At 45.8% G+C, this 15,684-nt stretch overlaps 15 non-coding genes across 15 annotated transcripts; all 15 read left to right on the forward strand.

Moving 5' to 3' along the window:
- The first annotated feature begins 1,075 nt into the window (after positions 1-1,075).
- LOC121196300 lies at positions 1,076-1,239 on the forward strand. Its single transcript, XR_005895768.1, has one exon. It is a non-coding gene; the product is annotated as a U1 spliceosomal RNA (small nuclear RNA).
- A 577-nt stretch (positions 1,240-1,816) lies between these two features.
- On the forward strand, positions 1,817-2,007 carry LOC121196633. The gene has a single exon (XR_005896078.1). It is a non-coding gene; the product is annotated as a U2 spliceosomal RNA (small nuclear RNA).
- A 394-nt stretch (positions 2,008-2,401) lies between these two features.
- Positions 2,402-2,516, forward strand: LOC121196722. The gene has a single exon (XR_005896153.1). It is a non-coding gene; the product is annotated as a U5 spliceosomal RNA (small nuclear RNA).
- A 1,165-nt stretch (positions 2,517-3,681) lies between these two features.
- On the forward strand, positions 3,682-3,845 carry LOC121196301. Its single transcript, XR_005895769.1, has one exon. It is a non-coding gene; the product is annotated as a U1 spliceosomal RNA (small nuclear RNA).
- Positions 3,846-4,422: 577 nt separating this feature from the next.
- LOC121196634 lies at positions 4,423-4,613 on the forward strand. Its single transcript, XR_005896079.1, has one exon. It is a non-coding gene; the product is annotated as a U2 spliceosomal RNA (small nuclear RNA).
- A 394-nt stretch (positions 4,614-5,007) lies between these two features.
- Positions 5,008-5,122, forward strand: LOC121196723. The gene has a single exon (XR_005896154.1). It is a non-coding gene; the product is annotated as a U5 spliceosomal RNA (small nuclear RNA).
- A 1,165-nt stretch (positions 5,123-6,287) lies between these two features.
- On the forward strand, positions 6,288-6,451 carry LOC121196302. The gene has a single exon (XR_005895770.1). It is a non-coding gene; the product is annotated as a U1 spliceosomal RNA (small nuclear RNA).
- Positions 6,452-7,028: 577 nt separating this feature from the next.
- LOC121196513 lies at positions 7,029-7,219 on the forward strand. Its single transcript, XR_005895965.1, has one exon. It is a non-coding gene; the product is annotated as a U2 spliceosomal RNA (small nuclear RNA).
- Positions 7,220-7,613: 394 nt separating this feature from the next.
- On the forward strand, positions 7,614-7,728 carry LOC121196724. Its single transcript, XR_005896155.1, has one exon. It is a non-coding gene; the product is annotated as a U5 spliceosomal RNA (small nuclear RNA).
- A 1,165-nt stretch (positions 7,729-8,893) lies between these two features.
- LOC121196303 lies at positions 8,894-9,057 on the forward strand. The gene has a single exon (XR_005895771.1). It is a non-coding gene; the product is annotated as a U1 spliceosomal RNA (small nuclear RNA).
- A 577-nt stretch (positions 9,058-9,634) lies between these two features.
- Positions 9,635-9,825, forward strand: LOC121196685. Its single transcript, XR_005896127.1, has one exon. It is a non-coding gene; the product is annotated as a U2 spliceosomal RNA (small nuclear RNA).
- A 394-nt stretch (positions 9,826-10,219) lies between these two features.
- Positions 10,220-10,334, forward strand: LOC121196725. The gene has a single exon (XR_005896156.1). It is a non-coding gene; the product is annotated as a U5 spliceosomal RNA (small nuclear RNA).
- A 1,159-nt stretch (positions 10,335-11,493) lies between these two features.
- Positions 11,494-11,657, forward strand: LOC121196105. Its single transcript, XR_005895584.1, has one exon. It is a non-coding gene; the product is annotated as a U1 spliceosomal RNA (small nuclear RNA).
- Positions 11,658-12,233: 576 nt separating this feature from the next.
- Positions 12,234-12,424, forward strand: LOC121196514. Its single transcript, XR_005895966.1, has one exon. It is a non-coding gene; the product is annotated as a U2 spliceosomal RNA (small nuclear RNA).
- A 394-nt stretch (positions 12,425-12,818) lies between these two features.
- On the forward strand, positions 12,819-12,933 carry LOC121196728. The gene has a single exon (XR_005896158.1). It is a non-coding gene; the product is annotated as a U5 spliceosomal RNA (small nuclear RNA).
- Positions 12,934-15,684: the final 2,751 nt, after the last annotated feature.

Here is a 15,684-nt window from a genome sequence, read left to right on the forward strand (position 1 = left end):
ATGTGTGCTAGATGTTGTCATTTCGCTGGTATACTTTATTTTTAGGCTTTGGTGGGGATGCTGCCGTCTTTGAGACAAGAAAAGTGTACATGATGACAGTAAAAAAAGAAATAACGCTACTGAATGAACTTATTTCTTCAATATGACAGATGATGCTTGAAAAATATACAGTTGTAAGAAGCAAAGGAAACAAGAGAAGCTTTTACAAAAACAAGGTTCATGCAGCATTTTCACTTTGCACTCATCAAACACACATTCACAGATGACTACATGAATACATGACTTTATGTGTGTACAGGTCTAGTGTTTTTTTTTTTTTTTTTGTATTCTTTGACAGAGGCACTGCTACTGACATAGGTCTGAGATGCTAAGAGAGAGAGAGGTTAGGGCGAGGGAAAGCATTATGCCAGAGAGTGTCCTCACAAAGATATAAGTACCGGTATGTGTGAGCGTGTGTTTGTCCTTTGATGCCTTTGATGTATCAAGATTCTACAGTCTGATGTCAGAGGCTGCAGTAAGTGGACACACAGCCAGAGACAAGTTCAGAAGTCAAACAGGAGCAGAAACAGTTGGACTGGACAGGACTTGCTTATGATTTAGGAAGAAAGAAGCCCTCAGATATTTCTGCACAATTATTGACAAGGAAGGGAGGAGCTACTGCTGTTACAAGGACAAGAGGAAACCACAGGAAAGTCCAGGTCAGCTCCAAGGTTTTCGCTGAGTCAATACATGTTAGTAGTTCATGTCAGTGTTTAGTTCATTTAGTCAAATGTTTTGAAAAGTGTCCCACGTGGGCCTTTGCTTTCTTTCCCAAGAGACAGCTTGACTAGTGGCATTTCACACAGTGTTCCTTTGTTTTTGGCAGAGCAGTGCATGATGGGTAGATCCAACAAAGCGCGTTTGCCGCACGCCGCAGCCTATTTGCAGCAGTGTTTGTGTCTTTTCAGCCATAAATGTAACAGACAAAGGGGAGCTGATGCTCAAGGCGCTGAAATGTGGGATTATGCATTGTAGGCACCGTCAGCCAGAGCGCGGTGCCTGGTGACCACCACCCGCTCTCTTCCAGCTGCAGCTCATACTTACCTGGCAGGGGAGATACCATGATCAACAAGGTGGTTCACCCAGGGCGAGGCTCAGTCATTGCACTCCGGCTGTGCTGACCCCTGCGAATTCCCCAAATGTGGGAATCTCGACTGCATAATTTCTGGTAGTGGGGGACTGCGTTCGCGCTCTCCCCTGTTGCGTGCGTGTAGAAGAAAACACAATGTGTCAGGAATGCCCATGCGCTAACCTGTTGAAGACTCTCCGTTTTGTGAAGTGGCTTTGTTGATTTGGAGTTACATGTCAGCTTTTGCAGTCTGTCCACAAAGCGGCAGTGTTGCTCTGCAGAAGCTCTCTGGCGTGCGCTACAGAGTGGCGTGTTTAGTCATGACAATTCCCCGTGTTCCCGTTGGAATTGGGGAAGTGGGCGTGGCCTTTCCATGACAAAATGAAGTGTGAGCTCTCCTGTCCGACTGTGCTGCTTGTTTGTGGAAGAAATGTGTGCTAGATGTTCTTCTAGTATGCTTTATTTCTAGGCTTTGGTGTGGAACAGCAATGAGTTGAAGCTATTTTTGGCCGGCTTTGCCGTATGGCTGAGCCTTTTGAGTTGGTGAAAGGTCAAACATCTTTGTATAGCGGCAGGGAAAAGTACACGGCAGACAGATGGGCGGAGTTGCTAAGTGGCGGCAATCGATAAGCTGGCTTACAAACGGGACACCGCGACAAGTGACGGTTGTACCAAGAGCTTGATTTGGACGTCAAACGCTTGGGCCTCATCGCTTCTCGGCCTTTTGGCTAAGATCAAGTGTAGTATCTGTTCTTATCAGTTTAATATCTGATATGTCCCCTATATGGGGATAACGTATTAAACCCATTTTTCGGAGAGGGAGCTGAAAAGGGAGCTTGCTCCGCTCACTCCACGCATCGACCTGGCATTGCAGTGCCGCCGGGAACGGTGCACCTTTCTCTTGCTTTGTAGAAAATCAAGCTCTGACACGCATGTTTAGTTAGGAGTCAAACTTTTACAGTGGCTGAAGGAAAATGCGGCTAAGTTTTTATCAAGTGAATTGTGCACAACCAGTCAGTTGATTTACTGATATCACCCAGGGAACCCCGCTCAACAACACAGTGCACTTCAGCTACGATGATTGGTCGCGGACTCCCTGAAGACGCCTGATCGTTTCCCAGACTTTGTAGTCTCCATGTAAAAGCCAGGCCTGGATTTTTCAGGCTGGAGATGCTGGGGGGGCAATGGAGGGGAGGCTGGGATTTAGCACGCGGCAAGCCAAGGGAGGCACACCGCGACGGTGGTAGCTGGGACGACTAGGGTCCTCAGCTGCTCTCTGAGACAGGCCTGTTCTGACTCTTGTTTCTCTTCATAACGCACAAGTCTTTCGCCTTTTACTAAAGACTTCCGTGGAGAGGAACACCAATGAGTTGAAGTTATTTTTGGCTGGCTCGGCCTTATGGCTGAGCCTTTTGAGTTGGTGAAAAGTCAAACATCTTTATAGAGCGCCACAAGTGGGAGCTCCCCTGTCCGACTTTGCTCTTTCTTTGCGGAAGAAATGTGTGCTAGATGTTGTCATTTCGCTGGTATACTTTATTTTTAGGCTTTGGTGGGGATGCTGCCGTCTTTGAGACAAGAAAAGTGTACATGATGACAGTAAAAAAAGAAATAACGCTACTGAATGAACTTATTTCTTCAATATGACAGATGATGCTTGAAAAATATACAGTTGTAAGAAGCAAAGGAAACAAGAGAAGCTTTTACAAAAACAAGGTTCATGCAGCATTTTCACTTTGCACTCATCAAACACACATTCACAGATGACTACATGAATACATGACTTTATGTGTGTACAGGTCTAGTGTTTTTTTTTTTTTTTTTGTATTCTTTGACAGAGGCACTGCTACTGACATAGGTCTGAGATGCTAAGAGAGAGAGAGGTTAGGGCGAGGGAAAGCATTATGCCAGAGAGTGTCCTCACAAAGATATAAGTACCGGTATGTGTGAGCGTGTGTTTGTCCTTTGATGCCTTTGATGTATCAAGATTCTACAGTCTGATGTCAGAGGCTGCAGTAAGTGGACACACAGCCAGAGACAAGTTCAGAAGTCAAACAGGAGCAGAAACAGTTGGACTGGACAGGACTTGCTTATGATTTAGGAAGAAAGAAGCCCTCAGATATTTCTGCACAATTATTGACAAGGAAGGGAGGAGCTACTGCTGTTACAAGGACAAGAGGAAACCACAGGAAAGTCCAGGTCAGCTCCAAGGTTTTCGCTGAGTCAATACATGTTAGTAGTTCATGTCAGTGTTTAGTTCATTTAGTCAAATGTTTTGAAAAGTGTCCCACGTGGGCCTTTGCTTTCTTTCCCAAGAGACAGCTTGACTAGTGGCATTTCACACAGTGTTCCTTTGTTTTTGGCAGAGCAGTGCATGATGGGTAGATCCAACAAAGCGCGTTTGCCGCACGCCGCAGCCTATTTGCAGCAGTGTTTGTGTCTTTTCAGCCATAAATGTAACAGACAAAGGGGAGCTGATGCTCAAGGCGCTGAAATGTGGGATTATGCATTGTAGGCACCGTCAGCCAGAGCGCGGTGCCTGGTGACCACCACCCGCTCTCTTCCAGCTGCAGCTCATACTTACCTGGCAGGGGAGATACCATGATCAACAAGGTGGTTCACCCAGGGCGAGGCTCAGTCATTGCACTCCGGCTGTGCTGACCCCTGCGAATTCCCCAAATGTGGGAATCTCGACTGCATAATTTCTGGTAGTGGGGGACTGCGTTCGCGCTCTCCCCTGTTGCGTGCGTGTAGAAGAAAACACAATGTGTCAGGAATGCCCATGCGCTAACCTGTTGAAGACTCTCCGTTTTGTGAAGTGGCTTTGTTGATTTGGAGTTACATGTCAGCTTTTGCAGTCTGTCCACAAAGCGGCAGTGTTGCTCTGCAGAAGCTCTCTGGCGTGCGCTACAGAGTGGCGTGTTTAGTCATGACAATTCCCCGTGTTCCCGTTGGAATTGGGGAAGTGGGCGTGGCCTTTCCATGACAAAATGAAGTGTGAGCTCTCCTGTCCGACTGTGCTGCTTGTTTGTGGAAGAAATGTGTGCTAGATGTTCTTCTAGTATGCTTTATTTCTAGGCTTTGGTGTGGAACAGCAATGAGTTGAAGCTATTTTTGGCCGGCTTTGCCGTATGGCTGAGCCTTTTGAGTTGGTGAAAGGTCAAACATCTTTGTATAGCGGCAGGGAAAAGTACACGGCAGACAGATGGGCGGAGTTGCTAAGTGGCGGCAATCGATAAGCTGGCTTACAAACGGGACACCGCGACAAGTGACGGTTGTACCAAGAGCTTGATTTGGACGTCAAACGCTTGGGCCTCATCGCTTCTCGGCCTTTTGGCTAAGATCAAGTGTAGTATCTGTTCTTATCAGTTTAATATCTGATATGTCCCCTATATGGGGATAACGTATTAAACCCATTTTTCGGAGAGGGAGCTGAAAAGGGAGCTTGCTCCGCTCACTCCACGCATCGACCTGGCATTGCAGTGCCGCCGGGAACGGTGCACCTTTCTCTTGCTTTGTAGAAAATCAAGCTCTGACACGCATGTTTAGTTAGGAGTCAAACTTTTACAGTGGCTGAAGGAAAATGCGGCTAAGTTTTTATCAAGTGAATTGTGCACAACCAGTCAGTTGATTTACTGATATCACCCAGGGAACCCCGCTCAACAACACAGTGCACTTCAGCTACGATGATTGGTCGCGGACTCCCTGAAGACGCCTGATCGTTTCCCAGACTTTGTAGTCTCCATGTAAAAGCCAGGCCTGGATTTTTCAGGCTGGAGATGCTGGGGGGGCAATGGAGGGGAGGCTGGGATTTAGCACGCGGCAAGCCAAGGGAGGCACACCGCGACGGTGGTAGCTGGGACGACTAGGGTCCTCAGCTGCTCTCTGAGACAGGCCTGTTCTGACTCTTGTTTCTCTTCATAACGCACAAGTCTTTCGCCTTTTACTAAAGACTTCCGTGGAGAGGAACACCAATGAGTTGAAGTTATTTTTGGCTGGCTCGGCCTTATGGCTGAGCCTTTTGAGTTGGTGAAAAGTCAAACATCTTTATAGAGCGCCACAAGTGGGAGCTCCCCTGTCCGACTTTGCTCTTTCTTTGCGGAAGAAATGTGTGCTAGATGTTGTCATTTCGCTGGTATACTTTATTTTTAGGCTTTGGTGGGGATGCTGCCGTCTTTGAGACAAGAAAAGTGTACATGATGACAGTAAAAAAAGAAATAACGCTACTGAATGAACTTATTTCTTCAATATGACAGATGATGCTTGAAAAATATACAGTTGTAAGAAGCAAAGGAAACAAGAGAAGCTTTTACAAAAACAAGGTTCATGCAGCATTTTCACTTTGCACTCATCAAACACACATTCACAGATGACTACATGAATACATGACTTTATGTGTGTACAGGTCTAGTGTTTTTTTTTTTTTTTTTGTATTCTTTGACAGAGGCACTGCTACTGACATAGGTCTGAGATGCTAAGAGAGAGAGAGGTTAGGGCGAGGGAAAGCATTATGCCAGAGAGTGTCCTCACAAAGATATAAGTACCGGTATGTGTGAGCGTGTGTTTGTCCTTTGATGCCTTTGATGTATCAAGATTCTACAGTCTGATGTCAGAGGCTGCAGTAAGTGGACACACAGCCAGAGACAAGTTCAGAAGTCAAACAGGAGCAGAAACAGTTGGACTGGACAGGACTTGCTTATGATTTAGGAAGAAAGAAGCCCTCAGATATTTCTGCACAATTATTGACAAGGAAGGGAGGAGCTACTGCTGTTACAAGGACAAGAGGAAACCACAGGAAAGTCCAGGTCAGCTCCAAGGTTTTCGCTGAGTCAATACATGTTAGTAGTTCATGTCAGTGTTTAGTTCATTTAGTCAAATGTTTTGAAAAGTGTCCCACGTGGGCCTTTGCTTTCTTTCCCAAGAGACAGCTTGACTAGTGGCATTTCACACAGTGTTCCTTTGTTTTTGGCAGAGCAGTGCATGATGGGTAGATCCAACAAAGCGCGTTTGCCGCACGCCGCAGCCTATTTGCAGCAGTGTTTGTGTCTTTTCAGCCATAAATGTAACAGACAAAGGGGAGCTGATGCTCAAGGCGCTGAAATGTGGGATTATGCATTGTAGGCACCGTCAGCCAGAGCGCGGTGCCTGGTGACCACCACCCGCTCTCTTCCAGCTGCAGCTCATACTTACCTGGCAGGGGAGATACCATGATCAACAAGGTGGTTCACCCAGGGCGAGGCTCAGTCATTGCACTCCGGCTGTGCTGACCCCTGCGAATTCCCCAAATGTGGGAATCTCGACTGCATAATTTCTGGTAGTGGGGGACTGCGTTCGCGCTCTCCCCTGTTGCGTGCGTGTAGAAGAAAACACAATGTGTCAGGAATGCCCATGCGCTAACCTGTTGAAGACTCTCCGTTTTGTGAAGTGGCTTTGTTGATTTGGAGTTACATGTCAGCTTTTGCAGTCTGTCCACAAAGCGGCAGTGTTGCTCTGCAGAAGCTCTCTGGCGTGCGCTACAGAGTGGCGTGTTTAGTCATGACAATTCCCCGTGTTCCCGTTGGAATTGGGGAAGTGGGCGTGGCCTTTCCATGACAAAATGAAGTGTGAGCTCTCCTGTCCGACTGTGCTGCTTGTTTGTGGAAGAAATGTGTGCTAGATGTTCTTCTAGTATGCTTTATTTCTAGGCTTTGGTGTGGAACAGCAATGAGTTGAAGCTATTTTTGGCCGGCTTTGCCGTATGGCTGAGCCTTTTGAGTTGGTGAAAGGTCAAACATCTTTGTATAGCGGCAGGGAAAAGTACACGGCAGACAGATGGGCGGAGTTGCTAAGTGGCGGCAATCGATAAGCTGGCTTACAAACGGGACACCGCGACAAGTGACGGTTGTACCAAGAGCTTGATTTGGACGTCAAACGCTTGGGCCTCATCGCTTCTCGGCCTTTTGGCTAAGATCAAGTGTAGTATCTGTTCTTATCAGTTTAATATCTGATATGTCCCCTATATGGGGATAACGTATTAAACCCATTTTTAGGAGAGGGAGCTGAAAAGGGAGCTTGCTCCGCTCACTCCACGCATCGACCTGGCATTGCAGTGCCGCCGGGAACGGTGCACCTTTCTCTTGCTTTGTAGAAAATCAAGCTCTGACACGCATGTTTAGTTAGGAGTCAAACTTTTACAGTGGCTGAAGGAAAATGCGGCTAAGTTTTTATCAAGTGAATTGTGCACAACCAGTCAGTTGATTTACTGATATCACCCAGGGAACCCCGCTCAACAACACAGTGCACTTCAGCTACGATGATTGGTCGCGGACTCCCTGAAGACGCCTGATCGTTTCCCAGACTTTGTAGTCTCCATGTAAAAGCCAGGCCTGGATTTTTCAGGCTGGAGATGCTGGGGGGGCAATGGAGGGGAGGCTGGGATTTAGCACGCGGCAAGCCAAGGGAGGCACACCGCGACGGTGGTAGCTGGGACGACTAGGGTCCTCAGCTGCTCTCTGAGACAGGCCTGTTCTGACTCTTGTTTCTCTTCATAACGCACAAGTCTTTCGCCTTTTACTAAAGACTTCCGTGGAGAGGAACACCAATGAGTTGAAGTTATTTTTGGCTGGCTCGGCCTTATGGCTGAGCCTTTTGAGTTGGTGAAAAGTCAAACATCTTTATAGAGCGCCACAAGTGGGAGCTCCCCTGTCCGACTTTGCTCTTTCTTTGCGGAAGAAATGTGTGCTAGATGTTGTCATTTCGCTGGTATACTTTATTTTTAGGCTTTGGTGGGGATGCTGCCGTCTTTGAGACAAGAAAAGTGTACATGATGACAGTAAAAAAAGAAATAACGCTACTGAATGAACTTATTTCTTCAATATGACAGATGATGCTTGAAAAATATACAGTTGTAAGAAGCAAAGGAAACAAGAGAAGCTTTTACAAAAACAAGGTTCATGCAGCATTTTCACTTTGCACTCATCAAACACACATTCACAGATGACTACATGAATACATGACTTTATGTGTGTACAGGTCTAGTGTTTTTTTTTTTTTTTTTGTATTCTTTGACAGAGGCACTGCTACTGACATAGGTCTGAGATGCTAAGAGAGAGAGAGGTTAGGGCGAGGGAAAGCATTATGCCAGAGAGTGTCCTCACAAAGATATAAGTACCGGTATGTGTGAGCGTGTGTTTGTCCTTTGATGCCTTTGATGTATCAAGATTCTACAGTCTGATGTCAGAGGCTGCAGTAAGTGGACACACAGCCAGAGACAAGTTCAGAAGTCAAACAGGAGCAGAAACAGTTGGACTGGACAGGACTTGCTTATGATTTAGGAAGAAAGAAGCCCTCAGATATTTCTGCACAATTATTGACAAGGAAGGGAGGAGCTACTGCTGTTACAAGGACAAGAGGAAACCACAGGAAAGTCCAGGTCAGCTCCAAGGTTTTCGCTGAGTCAATACATGTTAGTAGTTCATGTCAGTGTTTAGTTCATTTAGTCAAATGTTTTGAAAAGTGTCCCACGTGGGCCTTTGCTTTCTTTCCCAAGAGACAGCTTGACTAGTGGCATTTCACACAGTGTTCCTTTGTTTTTGGCAGAGCAGTGCATGATGGGTAGATCCAACAAAGCGCGTTTGCCGCACGCCGCAGCCTATTTGCAGCAGTGTTTGTGTCTTTTCAGCCATAAATGTAACAGACAAAGGGGAGCTGATGCTCAAGGCGCTGAAATGTGGGATTATGCATTGTAGGCACCGTCAGCCAGAGCGCGGTGCCTGGTGACCACCACCCGCTCTCTTCCAGCTGCAGCTCATACTTACCTGGCAGGGGAGATACCATGATCAACAAGGTGGTTCACCCAGGGCGAGGCTCAGTCATTGCACTCCGGCTGTGCTGACCCCTGCGAATTCCCCAAATGTGGGAATCTCGACTGCATAATTTCTGGTAGTGGGGGACTGCGTTCGCGCTCTCCCCTGTTGCGTGCGTGTAGAAGAAAACACAATGTGTCAGGAATGCCCATGCGCTAACCTGTTGAAGACTCTCCGTTTTGTGAAGTGGCTTTGTTGATTTGGAGTTACATGTCAGCTTTTGCAGTCTGTCCACAAAGCGGCAGTGTTGCTCTGCAGAAGCTCTCTGGCGTGCGCTACAGAGTGGCGTGTTTAGTCATGACAATTCCCCGTGTTCCCGTTGGAATTGGGGAAGTGGGCGTGGCCTTTCCATGACAAAATGAAGTGTGAGCTCTCCTGTCCGACTGTGCTGCTTGTTTGTGGAAGAAACGTGTGCTAGATGTTGTTCTAGTATGCTTTATTTCTAGGCTTTGGTGTGGAACAGCAATGAGTTGAAGCTATTTTTGGCCGGCTTTGCCGTATGGCTGAGCCTTTTGAGTTGGTGAAAGGTCAAACATCTTTGTATAGCGGCAGGGAAAAGTACACGGCAGACAGATGGGCGGAGTTGCTAAGTGGCGGCAATTGATAAGCTGGCTTACAAACGGGACACCGCGACAAGTGACGGTTGTACCAAGAGCTTGATTTGGACGTCAAACGCTTGGGCCTCGTCGCTTCTCGGCCTTTTGGCTAAGATCAAGTGTAGTATCTGTTCTTATCAGTTTAATATCTGATATGTCCCCTATATGGGGATAACGTATTAAACCCATTTTTAGGAGAGGGAGCTGAAAAGGGAGCTTGCTCCGCTCACTCCACGCATCGACCTGGCATTGCAGTGCCGCTGGGAACGGTGCACCTTTCTCTTGCTTTGTAGAAAATCAAGCTCTGACACGCATGTTTAGTTAGGAGTCAAACTTTTAGAGTGGCTGAAGGAAAATGCAGCTAAGTTTTTATCAAGTGAATTGTGCACAACCAGTCAGTTGATTTACTGATATCACCCAGGGAACCCCGCTCAACAACACAGTGCACTTCAGCTACGATGATTGGTCGCGGACTCCCTGAAGACGCCTGATCGTTTCCCAGACTTTGTAGTGTCCATGTAAAAGCCAGGCCTGGATTTTTCAGGCTGGAGATGCTGGGGGGGCAATGGAGGGGAGGCTGGGATTTAGCACGCGGCAAGCCAAGGGAGGCGCACCGCGACGGTGGTAGCTGGGACGACTAGGGTCCTCAGCTGCTCTCTGAGACAGGCCTGTTCTGACTCTTGTTTCTCTTCATAACGCACAAGTCTTTCGCCTTTTACTAAAGACTTCCGTGGAGAGGAACACCAATGAGTTGAAGTTATTTTTGGCTGGCTCGGCCTTATGGCTGAGCCTTTTGAGTTGGTGAAAAGTCAAACATCTTTATAGAGCGCCACAAGTGGGAGCTCCCCTGTCCGACTTTGCTCTTTCTTTGCGGAAGAAATGTGTGCTAGATGTTGTCATTTCGCTGGTATACTTTATTTTTAGGCTTTGGTGGGGATGCTGCCGTCTTCGAGACAAGAAAAGTGTACATGATGACAGTAAAAAAAGAAATAACGCTACTGAATGAACTTATTTCTTCAATATGACAGATGATGCTTGAAAAATATACAGTTGTAAGAAGCAAAGGAAACAAGAGAAGCTTTTACAAAAACAAGGTTCATGCAGCATTTTCACTTTGCACTCATCAAACACATTCACAGATGACTACATGAATACATGACTTTATGTGTGTACAGGTCTAGTGTTTTTTTTTTTTTGTATTCTTTGACAGAGGCACAGGTACTGACATAGGTCTGAGATGCTAAGAGAGAGAGAGGTTAGGGCGAGGGAAAGCATTATGCCAGAGAGTGTCCTCACAAAGATATAAGTACCGGTATGTGTGAGCGTGTGTTTGTCCTTTGATGCCTTTGATGTATCAAGATTCTACAGTCTGATGTCAGAGGCTGCAGTAAGTGGACACACAGCCAGAGACAAGTTCAGAAGTCAAACAGGAGCAGAAACAGTTGGACTGGACAGGACTTGCTTATGATTTAGGAAGAAAGAAGCCCTCAGATATTTCTGCACAATTATTGACAAGGAAGGGAGGAGCTACTGCTGTTACAGGGACAAGAGGAAACCACAGGAAAGTCCAGATCAGCTCCAAGGTTTTCGCTGAGTCAATACATGTTAGTAGTTCATGTCAGTGTTTAGTTCATTTAGTCAAATGTTTTGAAAAGTGTCCCACGTGGGCCTTTGCTTTCTTTCCCAAGAGACAGCTTGACTAGTGGCATTTCACACAGTGTTCCTTTGTTTTTGGCAGAGCAGTGCATGATGGGTAGATCCAACAAAGCGCGTTTGCCGCACGCCACAGCCTATTTGCAGCAGTGTTTGTGTCTTTTCAGCCATAAATGTAACAGACAAAGGGGAGCTGATGCTCAAGGCGCTGAAATGTGGGATTATGCATTGTAGGCACCGTCAGCCAGAGCGCTGTGCCTAGTGACCACCACCCGCTCTCTTCCAACTGCAGCTCATACTTACCTGGCAGGGGAGATACCATGATCAACAAGGTGGTTCACCCAGGGCGAGGCTCAGCCATTGCACTCCGGCTGTGCTGACCCCTGCGAATTCCCCAAATGTGGGAATCTCGACTGCATAATTTCTGGTAGTGGGGGACTGCGTTCGCGCTCTCCCCTGTTGCGTGCGTGTAGAAGAAAACACAATGTGTCAGGAATGCCCATGTGCTAACCTGCTGAAGGCTCTCCATTTTGTGAAGTGGCTTTGTTGATTTGGAGTTACATGTCAGCTTTTGCAGTCTGTCCACAAAGCGGCAGTGTTGCTCTGCAGAAGCTCTCTGGCGTGCGCTACAGAGTGGCGTGTTTAGTCATGACAATTCCCCGTGTTCCCATTGGAATTGGGGAAGTGGGCGTGGCCTTTCCATGACAAAATGAAGTGTGAGCTCTCCTGTCCGACTGTGCTGCTTGTTTGTGGAAGAAATGTGTGCTAGATGTTGTTCTAGTATGCTTTATTTCTAGGCTTTGGTGTGGAACAGCAATGAGTTGAAGCTATTTTTGGCCGGTTTGCCGTATGGCTGAGCCTTTTGAGTTGGTGAAAGGTCAAACATCTTTGTATAGCGGCAGGGAAAAGTACACAGCAGACAGATGGGCGGAGTTGCTAAGTGGCGGCAATTGATAAGCTGGCTTACAAACGGGACACCGCGACAAGTGACGGTTGTACCAAGAGCTTGATTTGGACGTCAAATGCTTGGGCCTCATCGCTTCTCGGCCTTTTGGCTAAGATCAAGTGTAGTATCTGTTCTTATCAGTTTAATATCTGATATGTCCCCTATATGGGGATAACGTATTAAACCCATTTTTAGGAGAGGGAGCTGAAAAGGGAGCTTGCTCCGCTCACTCCACGCATCGACCTGGCATTGCAGTGCCGCCGGGAACGGTGCACCTTTCTCTTGCTTTGTAGAAAATCAAGCTCTGACACACACGTTTAGTTAGGAGTCAAACTTTTACAGTGGCTGAAGGAAAATGCGGCTAAGTTTTTATCAAGTGAATTGTGCACAACCAGTCAGTTGATTTACTGATATCACCCAGGGAACCCCGCTCAACAACACAGTGCACTTCAGCTACGATGATTGGTCGCGGACTCCCTGAAGACGCCTGATCGTTTCCCAGACTTTGTAGTGTCCATGTAAAAGCCAGGCCTGGATTTTTCAGGCTGGAGATGCTGGGGGGGCAATGGAGGGGAGGCTGGGATTTAGCACGCGGCAAGCCAAGGGAGGCGCACCGCGACGGTGGTAGCTGGGACGACTAGGGTCCTCAGCTGCTCTCTGAGACAGGCCTGTTCTGACTCTTGTTTCTCTTCATAACGCACAAGTCTTTCGCCTTTTACTAAAGACTTCCGTGGAGAGGAACACCAATGAGTTGAAGTTATTTTTGGCTGGCTCGGCCTTATGGCTGAGCCTTTTGAGTTGGTGAAAAGTCAAACATCTTTATAGAGCGCCACAAGTGGGAGCTCCCCTGTCCGACTTTGCTCTTTCTTTGCGGAAGAAATGTGTGCTAGATGTTGTCATTTCGCTGGTATACTTTATTTTTAGGCTTTGGTGGGGATGCTGCCGTCTTCGAGACAAGAAAAGTGTACATGATGACAGTAAAAAAAGAAATAACGCTACTGAATGAACTTATTTCTTCAATATGACAGATGATGCTTGAAAAATATACAGTTGTAAGAAGCAAAGGAAACAAGAGAAGCTTTTACAAAAACAAGGTTCATGCAGCATTTTCACTTTGCACTCATCAAACACACATTCACAGATGAATACATGACTTTATGTGTGTACAGGTCTAGTGTTTTTTTTTTTTTGTATTCTTTGACAGAGGCACAGGTACTGACATAGGTCTGAGATGCTAAGAGAGAGAGAGGTTAGGGCGAGGGAAAGCATTATGCCAGAGAGTGTCCTCACAAAGATATAAGTACCGGTATGTGTGAGCGTGTGTTTGTCCTTTGATGCCTTTGATGTATCAAGATTCTACAGTCTGATGTCAGAGGCTGCAGTAAGTGGACACACAGCCAGAGACAAGTTCAGAAGTCAAACAGGAGCAGAAACAGTTGGACTGGACAGGACTTGCTTATGATTTAGGAAGAAAGAAGCCCTCAGATATTTCTGCACAATTATTGACAAGGAAGGGAGGAGCTACTGCTGTTACAAGGACAAGAGGAAACCACAGGAAAGTCCAGATCAGCTCCAAGGTTTTCGCTGAGTCAATACATGTTAGTAGTTCATGTCAGTGTTTAGTTCATTTAGTCAAATGTTTTGAAAAGTGTCCCACGTGGGCCTTTGCTTTCTTTCCCAAGAGACAGCTTGGATTTTTTGGGTATTTGGTTGATTGTCGACTGTTGGACATGACACAAACCTAACATTTCCTTCAGCATATGAAATGTATTCATTTTTTTCTGAAGCTTATGTTTTAGACTGTGTGATCAGTGCCTTCATTTCTATAAGTATAGTTGTTTTGAACACACTGCAGTGACTCAGTAACTCAAAGAACTTACTGCTTTTCTCAGATGAATAATCAAGTGATCCAAAAAAAAGTCCCTTACTCATTCATGATAAATGTAAAATGAAGAATCAGCTTTGTTTTCATGGTTTCTTTCACTGACTGAACACTCAGGACAAGTATCAGTTAGTTTTCACAAACTATGATGAATCACTGTTGGACTTTAAAGTTTCTCTCCTCCATTGCTCTCTCTCAGCTCCTTCTTTTCTCTTTGTCCACCCACTTTCTCTTCCTCTCGTTCCTCTCTTTGTTATTCAGGGACACTTGTATTTTCTGTGTGAAGTTTTCAGCTCCTGTCTGTTAGAAGTGTCAGGTAATATTCTGCATTTTTCCACGTTGGAGTAGAACTGCAGTGGAAACAGTTTTCAGCAGCTGGACTGAAGTAGAACCATCATCTCTGTCTCTTCCTCCACATTCAATCGTGCTCTCACATGTTTGACTTTCTGTCTTTTTGTAATCGTTGCTGCTTTGCTCTGATTTTAACATGATGCAGTTCATGTCTGGTGTCTACTGCCCCCAGGTTTAGGATTATATACATGTTGTACTCAAACACACGCACACAAGGGAAACTCAGAGATTCATGATGTCTTTTAATGTAAAAGTCTACAGCAGCCAGGGATCCAGGATGTGAGGTTAAAAGACTGTCTCTTCCTGCTCCAGCCCCCTTCTCCAGGTGACACACACACTCTAGGACACACATGTACATACACTTTTACACAATGTGCAAAAGCAAACAAAAATGAACAGTATGCATATTTAGATTCCCCATAAGACAGATATTGAAAGCATGGAGCTTCATCTAAGCTCTTTATATTATACACATAATAAAACACTACAAACCCTTTTTATTTTTTACACATATGAGTGATAGATTGAGACAGATAGATTTGGGGATGATGAGGTTAGGTTAGGTGAAGAGATGCAGCACTCTGTATGAGTGCTCCATGGGGCACGGGCATTATGTATTTAAAATCTTTAAAAATCTTCTTATTTATAATCCTATAGAAAGATTAAAATGACCCTTTAAAAAGGAAAGTTGTTACAAATAAAGATTTAAATACCTTTTTTTCCCCAAAAACGATTTAAAAGGTTTAAAAGGGGACCACAGACACAATGGAAGGTTCACTTACTGCAGACGGTGGCGATGAACATAGACTTTGCAGCTCTCATTCGCCCACTACGGTGCTGTCTGCAGTAGTGGGACACAGGGGAGCTTCAAAGTCTTTTCTAGACCTTGTAAAGTCTGCTGCAGTCAGCAGTGCAGGGTAGTGGGCTCCCCAGCAGTAGGACAGAACATGTCATCAAAAATGCCCTGATAGTTGGAAAAATTGAATTCCTTTTTTTTATTTTCACCATGAGCATCACAAGGCTTCAGTAAAGCCTTGTGATATATTTTATATGTCCCTGCTGTTTATGGTGTACGAGCTGTCACAGTTTAAATCCTCCCATCATCTCTGTTCATGACGAGAAGTTCAGAGCTCAGTTTAACGTGGCAGTCTATGGGAGGTTTGGTCAGTATGGAGGGGATTTACTTAAAAACTGTGGGTTGTGTCACAATGAGAGTAACACTGGGTGAGAGAGGACAACTTTCTATACATTGTCATATATTATTTGTCCCTGAAGGTTGGTAATTGTGAGAATGAAGAAGTTGAAAG

Source organism: Toxotes jaculatrix, chromosome 16, assembly GCF_017976425.1.
Source record: "Toxotes jaculatrix isolate fToxJac2 chromosome 16, fToxJac2.pri, whole genome shotgun sequence".
Lineage (NCBI taxonomy): Eukaryota > Metazoa > Chordata > Actinopteri > Toxotidae > Toxotes > Toxotes jaculatrix.